The sequence below is a fragment of the Plectrocnemia conspersa genome, unplaced genomic scaffold (assembly GCF_051122295.1).
Source record: "Plectrocnemia conspersa isolate PC_06_02 unplaced genomic scaffold, ASM5112229v1 ptg000011l, whole genome shotgun sequence".
Taxonomy (NCBI): domain Eukaryota; kingdom Metazoa; phylum Arthropoda; class Insecta; order Trichoptera; family Polycentropodidae; genus Plectrocnemia; species Plectrocnemia conspersa.
Window position 1 is genome coordinate 15,796,931 of NW_028277175.1, and position 12,274 is coordinate 15,809,204.

Here is a 12,274-nt window from a genome sequence, read left to right on the forward strand (position 1 = left end):
TTATACTTTTCAATAAATGGCAGTTTACATTTTGCCATTAACTTCACATCACAATTTTTGGCATAGTTTTTAAACCCATGTTTATATTAAATTACCCATATGGCGTGAAGATTTCAGTAATCTTACTTATTTTCCTGAAAGAGTTTCGTGAGGGCCTATCGGTTGCACATTTTTTTAATAAACTGATATTTTCCCTAAAAAAATGATAAGGATTTATTCGCCAAATGCACTTAAAATTGATGTGCTTCAATTGTAAATATATATATATATAGTTAATTTGTCGTATAGCTCAAATATTTTTTCCACAATTTCATAAAATAAGTATTTAGTTCCTCGCCAATTTAAAAATATATAATTTTATTTAATGAAAATTAATTGATCGTACACTGAGTTTTTTTTATATCATTTTTACTTGTCAATGATAAATTTGATAAATTTAACCCTAAACAACTTTTTGTTGATTAAAAAAAAAACAGTTACACTTAGGCTGTTAAATGACATTTTGATTGTTTTTTTTTATTTACTTTTTCAATTAATTCATATTTTTTAAGGTATGATATACCATCCCATAGGAATTCATGGGTATTTTAGTAATTTTAAAAATACACTTGTATACATCTTTTCTGTATTTTTTTTATATAATATAGTTTATTTTGTTAGCTTTTAATTTATCTAATAACATTAAAAAATTAAAGTTAAGCTTAATACCTATGGGGTTAATAATCATACCCAGACTTAAGGTAATTAAAAAATAACTTTAAATAATATTTTTATAATTAAATACATTCATAAATGCATGCTTTTAATATATTAATAAAAAAAATGGGCTCGAGTACATTACTCTGTGACGCCGATATAATAACTGCTTTCGTACCAGATGAAGGTGCATTTTAAAAACCATCCTTGCACATCTGTGCTACATATTCAACGGAGAAGCTAGATTATTTTTTCTCAATAGTAATCTCAAACTCTTGCGTTTTAGATCCTATTATATATTTATATACTTTCCTGATTATCTTCTGTGAGTAGCAAACCCAAGTGTTTATAATGTTTATATAGTAAGGTTCTTTTAATATCGCCATGTTCGCAAAACAAAGTTAAATACTTTTTTGTGACATCTTTATATAAATTGTTTTAGTATTGGACTTAAATTTTGAAATGATTACTTTTCTGTCTTGATATCACTCCATATTTTATATAGTTTATTTTTAATGTATTTATAATTTCTCTCTGCTAGATATGTGCCTCCTAGTGGGAATAATAATATTTTCTGTACAAAATTAAAAATTAATCTTTCTATCTGCTGAATAAGATGAAAACATGGATATAGATAGTTATAGCTCATTTTTAAATATTGTGTATATGTATGTATATATATATGGACGCCGATGTCTATATTGTGTATATACATGTATATATATTTTAACACCGGTAATGAACTTATTCTGTTGTTTCTCAGCCTTGACAGCTTTAGTCTTCCCAGCTATTGCTTTGCATCTACTTTTCTATGTTAAAATTATAAATGTTAATAACAAAAAAAAATGATATCTCTAACATTAGTCAGTATTTTTCCACAAATGAATAGTCACCCCACTAGTCCTAATTCATATTTCACATGGAACAAATACACCAAATTGCTCAACCTACTTATTTAAGTCTATTAATTTCCATTATTTTTTTTGTATATGTTTTGCTCATATTGAATAAGACATAATTTATAAGTACGTACGTAGTACCAGAATGATTTGACAAAATATTATCAAAAATAATATTTTTTTAGCTTCAAAGATATGATAGCAATTTTATTACTCTTATATTATATACAAGTTTTTTTATAATTTTTGCTAAAATCTAATGAATTGCAATACTTTCAGTTTAATAAAATACTCGTCAATCATTTGTGATAGGTTTATTTTTGATTATGTTGCATTATATTCTGCAATTCTTTAAGACTGAGTAAAGCTCCTATTTAAAATTATGTGCTTTTTAAAGGTTGTTAGAATAAAAAAATAAGTAAAAACTTTGCTAGATATTTTTTTACAAAATTATTTTTAATTTTATATTCCAGTAATTATTCTTTTGCTAGCACATACACACATATTTGTTAGCACAAATTCCATAACTAAGCTTTAAGTCAATGTATTAAAAAATAACTAGTTTTTGGTATTTTTATTAATTATTAAACGTATTGTAAATATTTTCAAAATATTTTTGTAGTAAATATTCAGTTTTTTTAATGTAATATTTAGATAGCAAAATATAATAAAACTTTAATTAGTATAAAAATGTTTTAAATTTTATCATTTAATATTTTTAATTTTTATTAATTATTGTGATATAACACATATTTTTTTGAATCTTTTTTTTTAATGTATTATTTTTAGCAATATCTATTAAAATAGAATGTTAATTTTACAAATATTTTCAATTAAATATATTATCTGTAATATAACTTAATATTAAAAAAATACAATATAAATCAATTGTGTATTTTCTTATCAATCAAATATCTTACAACCTAAAGTTTTTAATAATGGTTTGATATATTTAAAATTTAAATAAATAAATAAAATTTTATAGACGATTTACAATAAATTTTGATTCATAGTGTGACACAGACGTGTAAACATTCAATGTCATTCGTGACGCAAACTATGTAGAATGTATCTATATATGTTGCTAACAACCGAAGAAAATCAATACGCTACGTTTAGCATATTATAAGTAATGGAATGTGCGAAGATTCCAAACTTTCACTGTTAATATATCATCATTAAAAAATACCTAAAACAATAATTAATTATGTTGCTTATAAATACTACTAAATAAACTTGCGATTTTATCAAAATATTTTTATTATTAAAAAAATACATAAATCAACAATTATTCACTCTTGATACATTTCTAATTTGCGGCAAATACATTGTAATACCCTGTAATCGATATAATACGTATACAAACGAGTTTTTTATACACTTAATTTTTCAATGTTTTGTATATATTGCATTTGTAATTAAAAGTAATATTATCATTTTTTTTAATTACTTATATTTTTATCCTGCTCTTAGAAAATAACTCATTTATACAGTGATAGTAGTAAATACAAAGTGCAATGATAGATTGTATCACTTCATCTTATTTATATATCTAGATACATATGTATTAAATTTTTGCATATTATAACATCACACGTTGAATAAACTCTTTAAAAATATAATATATCCAATATCATAACGCTTTAATAAGACAGTTTTAACACGTGTTTCTTTGTACAATCTAACAGCCTTTTAATTGTATCAAAAGATCTTTTAAAACCATTGGTTTGTCTTTTTAACTTTATCTTTGAACTTCCTCGAACTTTGCAAATTATCTAACATCTCGATTAAATCACTCATCTTCGCTGGACCGTCTTGAGTCTTATCACACTTCACTTCTTTCACACTTTTCACATCAGTATAACCGAAATTTTTATTTTCTTTCAGCACATTTATATCAATGGGTATGAACTCCCTTTCGCGTTTTTGCAAAAGCTTTTTCCTTTGAAAATTATTGTAAATCCTAGTCTTCAACGCCTCTATATTCAAAGTCTTTTCTGTAGTATAATTATTATTGATATCTACAGTCTTTGGCTTTTCACTCGGTATATTAACAGGAGTATTTGATAAAATTGCTAGAGTATTTTGCCTGTGCATCTTTTTCTCTTTAATTTCTTTCAATAGATTAGTGCATTTACTTTCGTCTTCTATCTTCGTAAATCTCAATCTTTGATTTCTCAAGTTGATCTCGTTCAAAATAGGAACTTCTTTATTTTTTTGCATTTCGTTTTCTTCTGTCGTGGTGTAGTTTGGGGCGCTTAGCTTCCGCTTATCTAAAACGCTCAATTGTAACGATTTAAGGCACACGTCTCTATTGAAACTATCTTCTAATAAGCTATCTATCTTCTGACCTATCGCCGGCAAGGGATTGAAAGGCGATAGGGTTTCTTTGTGGAATATTTCAGTGTCCAGCATTTTGATTATGTCCGTTTGCGTCCTGGGTCTACTGCGATTTTGGATGGAGACGGCGGGAGTCCTCTCTCTCCCTTCTTGGTGCGACTTGGTCTTGTAACCATCGAACTTTTGCGAACGTACGTCAAGTGGATACGGATGCATTAAACTCCAAACACTTAACTGTCCGTTTATCCTCACGAACTTTAAGAATCATACTTAATTATTCACTTTGTGTTTGCTTGTTTGTATATTTTTGAGTTTTCCCTCGCGCACGTCCGTTCAGTCCAAAGGCACGAACTACTGTCAGGTAATTCGTAGATCAATCGCGAACGACCGCACGATTTTCATCGAATCGAGGGGAAAAGTGTATACACAAGGTTCACGGAATCGTCAGGGCTTTTGCGTGTTTCACCATATTTTTTGGAAACGCAATTTGGCGTAATTTGGTCCTGCTACCATAACCGCTTATTTTCCCTTTTTACTTATTCACCGGTGCCAAATGAGATTCGGATTGAAACAATACACACATATCAAACAAATGATTGTGAAACCAATATGTCACTCATAAAAATGTTAATGTCCTATAAACTTATAATTATTTAATGCGTAATACAATGTAAATTTATGTAAAATTCACACATTAAACTTACTTCGCGTGTTAGTCTATCGTTATATTTCAGTGATGATATAGACTTAATATCAACTTTATAATGACTGCCTGTAAATTACATTCTTCACAAATTTCGCTTGCTATCTATGAATATAAATCTTAGAATAGTCTTGTATACTTTCGTTATACATAAATTATGATAATTATACACACATCGATTGCCTTATTTTCAGTCAAAAACGAAGCATGGTTTAAATATATTCGGTGTGGATATTCCAGTCCCGGATTTTAGCATTAGAGTCACGTGAAATAATATAATAAATTAAGCAATATATATTAAAAAAATAATATATTTCTAATTATTTTTTGGAAATGACTATTTATCTATCACGGATTAAAAAGCCCTGTCTTTTTATAAATTACAACATTTTAATTCTCAAATAATAATTTATCGACTTTATAAAATACGAAATAATTTCGTAAATATATATGATTAGATATTAAATTGAATTATGATTTATAAGAGTAAGTTATTATCTAAATAATACATATATTTTCACGGGTAATAAATATAGAAAACTTTCTTCTACTTCATACCACTTTTATGTTCTTTATTTACTAGCTTTGAAGTAATATAGAAAAAATGTACATTCCTGCTCAATAAATCTTTTTTTACTTTTAAAATAAATTTATAAAATTAGTTTTATTTTCAATTTCAATTTGAAAAAAAAAACAATCTATATAACAATTAGTGGCGTCGTGTGGCAATCACGTAAACAAATACTAGTCCTTAATATATTTCTTTTATATGTATTTTTTATATAGGTGCATTTTCCTAAAACATGTTTACATTACAAAAACGTCAAACATTTAATTTAAAAAATGTCTCGATTTAAATGTCAAATCGAAAAATTTTATAAAGCATTTTTTATTATATATATAATTAAATTTGCATGATTATTTTTAAAAGGTTTACAACCACTGCAATTTTCATAATGCTGCATATGTAAAGGCTGATTCATGCCTAATATGCATAGTTCTTGGAAGGTTTAATAGAGGTCTGGGAATGACAAAAAAATATTTACAAAATTTTAACATTCGAACTCGCCTTATTTTTGCTTAAGTATTAAAAAAAGACACTCAGATAAGAAACTTTTCCGGAAGTATTCGTGTCAGATGTTTAAAAATATGCATACTTTCTCAAAAGGTTGACAGTATTTGAATGACCAACTAACTAACCGGCCGGCGGCTGTATCTTTGCTTTGATGATCTAAGAACCCGCTTCGATATGAAGAATCTACGCAGAATGCAAAACGATTGAGGCCTATTTTTCTTTTTCTTTAATCTAAAAAGGTTTTTTATATTGTTTTTGTAAAGTAGCAACAGTTTTTATTGACATTTGTTTCATGATTATTAATAACAGCCGAAGGGGCCTTAAAATTTTTGGTAAAACAATTGAAAATATCGACTCTGAGCTAAACTCGTAATTTCAACAGGCAATTAAAGATAATTTATAGCATCAAAGAATTTGCTGTCATTAAGGGCCCTTATGTATTCAGGGCTGCAAAGCTTACTCAGCGATCATCCAGCCAATTGCTGCTCTCGCTTCTTAGAACAACGAAATAAGTATACGCCTTTAGATAGTGACATTTGCTTGATATCCCTGAGGTCGAAGAATTGTGTAACGGAAATGTTGTGGCCTTACAGGGCTACACTATTTACCGTGACTGTTTCATAACAGGAAATATTCATTCAATGCAACGGAGAATCTTTGCGTGTTATTTATGAGGGAACCCTTTAGTTCTAGTCGTAACGAGAGCCTTACTTACTTTAGAGTAATTACGCGAGTTTTAAGAAAGATCCTTTACAAACGAATGTTCTGTGTGATACGAATCTAATTTTTTTTGTTGTATTAATAATTTACTTATACCACTAATATTATATATCATACTGGAAAAAAACTTGAATGTCGATTACATCGACATGAATTTGACAAGTTCGCAGTATTCTGAACGCGTTATTATTTTTTTGTGTAATTATAAAATAATTATATAATAGCAGGAATACGTAAAGCCAGTTAATAAATATTAAGTACCACCCTTATTTGAAGTAGCAATTTAAATGTATTATACAGTATTACATGTACTGCTTATTTATTTATAAATAATAATTAATTAATTCAATTGATATTTTAACAGTGTACAATTCATTATTCATGTAGCTAACAAAATGGCAATTTAACCTAAGCATCGTTAACGAAAGCACTTAGCAACCCTGGCGAACTTTCATCGGAATAACATCGAGTATCGATGAATAAAATATGTACAATCGATTTTATAGTCATACACGCAATCATGTTTCCGCCATATGCCCCTTTGTCTGTATAAAAAATCAATAAGCCACGATAATGTGTCAAAATGATTGTCACGCTTACGGATTACGTGTCTTCGTGTGATGTTTTGTATTGAGTAATTGACGTTATGGCTTTTCCTTATTTATGATGTTCGAAGGCGATAAGTAAGAGGCGTTATGGTAATTTAGAAAATAATTGCGTATAATATTCGTATACACCCTGTGGCGTGGAGAGTTCAAGGGCGGGTTGGAAAATTCGTAGGAAAGGTCGTCAAAAGCTCCGTGAGGTCATTCGTAAGAATGCGAGTGACCTCAGTGTACGCAACAAAAGAGAGGTGAAAAATCGCAAAAGGAAAATCGATCACGATAAAAATCTAATTTTAACGCCAACGTAAATAGGAAGTATTTATAAAACAAAGCGACAAAATATATAAGTTAAAGTAACATCAAAGGCCTTGTACAAATTTATTTTAGAAAGCCATAAAGCTCACAAGTAATATTAATGTTCATAACAAATAAAAAATATTACATAATAAATTAAAATTTATATAATTTAAAATAAATTGGACAAACTTACACAATAAATCTAATAAAAAAGACAAAATTTTAATCTAGTAGTACCTGGCACAATGTACGTTTAATTAATTAATAATTGCTGCTGACAGAATAAAGCTTTCAGAAAGTATAAGTGTTATAAAGTGTATGAAATTTAAAAATTGTATTCAAATTGTGGTAATAAACAAGTGAATAGTCGTAAAAAATGGGACGCACTGCGCAGGTGTTATTGTAAGAAAAATATCATAAAAAAAATCAATCACCCATTAATACATAAGAAGCTTCGTAATGTAAAACTAAAGTTTTTCGACCCCGCGAAGATCTTTGAGGAAATAATAGTTACGCTTGTTTATGTATTTGTTTCCTTAAGCTATATTGTGAGTTGACCTGAGGGATTGTGGAACTACAGCGTCCTCTGATAAAAGAAGAATAAAAATATAAACATTAATATAATTTTTGGAAAATTGATACAAATGTTTTTTTCGATCAAAGATAATACGATACATTTATTTTTTAACCTTCTGTGGTTCATATTCATAACATTATGTTTCGTGAAATCGGATATACGTATATTAAATGGGACGTTTTATTGTTGAATTGTTACATAGGCGATATGTAATATAATATGCTGTAACAGAAGTAGTAGAGAAAACTGACCACTTTGAAAATGCATCATAACTCCGCGGGTCACATATAAAATTATATATCCCCATATTAGATTTAGATACACTAGAGACATTTTTTGGAGTGAAAGATTGTCTATAGTGTATTGGCTATTATAAAATAAATATATTTTGCAAAAATGTGATGAATCTCGCGGGCCGGAAAAATGTTCAAGGCACTGGTCTAAATAAACTTTTATTTTTCTTAGTCCATCTCTGGTCTAAATAAACTTTTATTTTTTTGTTAATTGACATTTTTTATAAAAATATTATTAAGATATTATATGAATTTGCTTAAAAATATAATTAAGAATCTGCATTTTTTAATTAATTAATAGTGCTATTAAAAAATAGCAGGAATGGCATTGCAACTTGCCATTAGTTATTATCTATTTTCATCATTTTCATATAAAAATACTTCATGTCATGCAAGCTGATCGATTAATGATTTTGCTGTATGTCATTAATGTTGGAAAAAAACATGCATTATATATCATATTTTTTAATAAAAAACATTTTATATCTTGGAATCCTACTATTTACTTTAACACTTTACCAACCGCTACATTTAATTAGAAAGATTACACGAACTACCGGCACTTTTTTGAAAACATACACAAATTTTAATTGTTTGGATTAAATTTATATATCTTTTGCTCCAGTTCACATAAAATTATAAAATTTAGGGATATTGTTTAAAATATATGATGGTATCGAGTTCCGCTTTTATTCAACGGTTCTCAACACTAGGTCCGCGGAAAATTAAAGTTAATCATAAAATATTATAATTCGAAATTGTATTTACCAACGAATTATTGGAAGCTTAAATAATTTTATTAAAAACTGTGTCACTTTAATTATAAATGAATTTATTATTCAACTTTAATTTGATGAATATAGACATACTTGAAGGTAAACGTGTATTCTAAAAATTTTGCCAAAATTCATCATTGGTTCTCAAACTTATTTTATTTTATTAAATTTTAACTGATTTAAAGACGCGAAGCATTTTATTGGTAACCTTTAATTAGAGTATTTAATTTTAATTGAATGTCTACGACTATTTAAAAAAATTGAATTCAAACTTTTTCAAATTATTAAATTCTAAAAGTAATTTAAAAAGCAATTCATTATATTATTAACTTTTTTAAAATGTATATTATTGTAATTGAATGTTTACGATTATTAAAAAAATTGACACAAATTAAACGGTGATTCTCAAACTTTTTTTGCAATAATAAATTCTAAAACATTTTTTAAATACTTGTAAAACGAGTAATTTAAATATTTAAGTTTAATTAGATGTATATTATTGTAATTGAATAATTACGATTATTACAAAATAATGACAAAAATTTAACGGCGATTCTCAATATTTTTTTATTTTATTAAATTCTAAAAGCAGTGGCGTAGCTACGGGAAGGCAGAGGAGACGGGCCGCCCCGGGCGGCACTTGCTTGGGGGCGACATATTCGCGATGGGATCGACCCTGTAAAAATGTATGGGGGGGTTGCAATTTTAAGGATCGCCCTGGGCGACACATACCTTAGCTACGCCACTGTCTAAAAGGCATTTGAAAAGCGAATTTGATTAAAGTTTCAAAGTTGGTTGATTAGCAATTCATTTTATTATTCGACTAAAACTTGTGTATATGCTTATATATTTAATATTCACGATTATTTTTAAAATGTCACTCACCAGAAACAAGCGCCTCATATTTTTGTACATGGTAGACAAATAACAAATTGTTCACTTTTTACATCTAAATATAGTAACTCATAACGATAAATATATTGTGTGTATAAACACTAATTTTAAGTATACACTGCTTAATTCTAACACATAGACTAAATTATATAATTATATACACTAAAATGTATTATAAACACTAATTTTAAATATACACTGCTTAATTCTAACACATTCCTCTGCAATTGTGTGAAATGAATCGTCTCCAATAATTTTTTCCGCAAATCCTTCCGGTCCCATATTATATTATATTCCCGATAATCCTTCAAACGGTTCGTTTTGTCTGGGTGGATCATTGTCATTCCAATCAAGGGTAATATCCTCGCTTTCTTCTGAATCCTCAGAATCACTCTCGAGTGTCACGACACGTGGACGATCCCTAAATTGACCAAAAGGGTCATGGTCACTATCACTTGAATTCCCAGTATCCTCATTGTCAGTAGGAACATCTGACATAGAATTCGCATACCCTACTTCCAAAAACAAGTTATCTCTAGTGTCATCCATTATAAAATCTAAGGGTTTAATATAGCCTAAGTAATCTCGAGCATTTATTCTAATTAAGTCAAAATGTTTTTAAACATTGAGAGCCACTTTATAACACACAATCACATAAAATGTACGAATGAAAATTATTATTTAATAAAATTAAGACGAAATCACTAAAATATGGCAAAAATAATTCCTAACGTATTTTGTAATATTTATAACAATAGTTAGATAATATTTAAAATCACTTTATAATACACAATAATTTAATATATAGGAATGAATGAATTATTTTAAAATTATGACTGAAAACACTAGAATACTAACACAAAATTAAGCACATTATAGTCACTTTATAATGCACAATAATTAAAAACATTAAAAGCGATATTATTATAAGAAATATGAACGAAAACACTTATTCGAGAAAAATCTAACGAAACACAGTTTACAGGCCCATTAACGACAGTTGTCGCAAAACTACTGATTTTCTTATATATTTCTAAATGCATCCAAACAAGTTCTAGGTTATTCTTCATGGATAATAAACCATAAGGATTAAAACATAAAATATCATGCACCTCAAAGGTTGACAATTTGTCTATTTTTAAAATATCTATCTCTAATGCGAATTATTTTAATGCAAGTGAGTTTGTTTATTTTTAGAATATCTATCTCGAATTCGATTTATTTTGATGCGAGGTCATCCAAAGTCATAATACCCGAAGGTCAGCTTTGTAATAATGTTGACCTTCTAAAAGTATAATGTCGATGATTTGAAGTTTATTTTATTAATCTAATTTATAGGTGCAAAATTTACGAAATTTTCAAATGACGTTCTTCCGTTGAAAATAGTGAAAAAAAAATATTTTTATCACAAATCGATAATATGTGAATGTATATTGCCATATATTGAAGAAACTTGAAAAAATAACATAACATAATACATATTTTTGATAATGAAATCCCATAAGTCAGAGTACGCCACCGTGGCGTATGCGTTGGGTAACGTGTATATAAATATATTAAATATACGTCATATTATTAATTTTAGTAATAATAAAACTTCTATTGTATTTTATTATCGTTTTATTATATCGAATACACCTATATTGCTGATCGCAATTTTCCCTCTACACGATTCGATTAATAAGTATGTATAAAAATAATCAAAGAATCGACATAATTTGGCTCATTGCTTACAAGCAATACAACATGACAAAATTTAAAATTAAATGGAAGATAAGCTCTGTCAATACAATTCTTACGAGAAGATCTATTTATTGTATATATATTATTACATGCTAAATTTAAGTAAACATCAAATGTAAAAGTTTAAAAATATATCTATTTATTTTAAATTTATCACACGATTAATGGTAAAGACGGTTAAATTTTCCAGTGACATGGAACTATTGATACAATAAAATTTCATAGATTAAAATTAAAAAGCTTGATATGAAGGTTGGAAGATGGCACTATAAAATTTAATAAAAATATATAATTTACAAGAAATGAAAATTATTTATAATTATGCATCAAAATCATGTCACCGATATCATCTAATCCGAAAATCATTATTACAAACATATCAACACAAAACTAAAACATCTATAACATTGATTTCACTCAAATAACAAAAATATAATTTTACTAGATATAACATCAATAGGTACACATTATTAAATATAAAATATACAGAAGCTATAATATAATGAATATATACACTTCACCATAATATTTACATCATATAAATATGCGATTTTAATCACTATTATCACTCTTGATGTTAATGAAAAAAAAATGAATAAATGAAATGACTTCATAATTAAAATAAGCTATTGCTAATACTTAGTGCTTTTGTATAT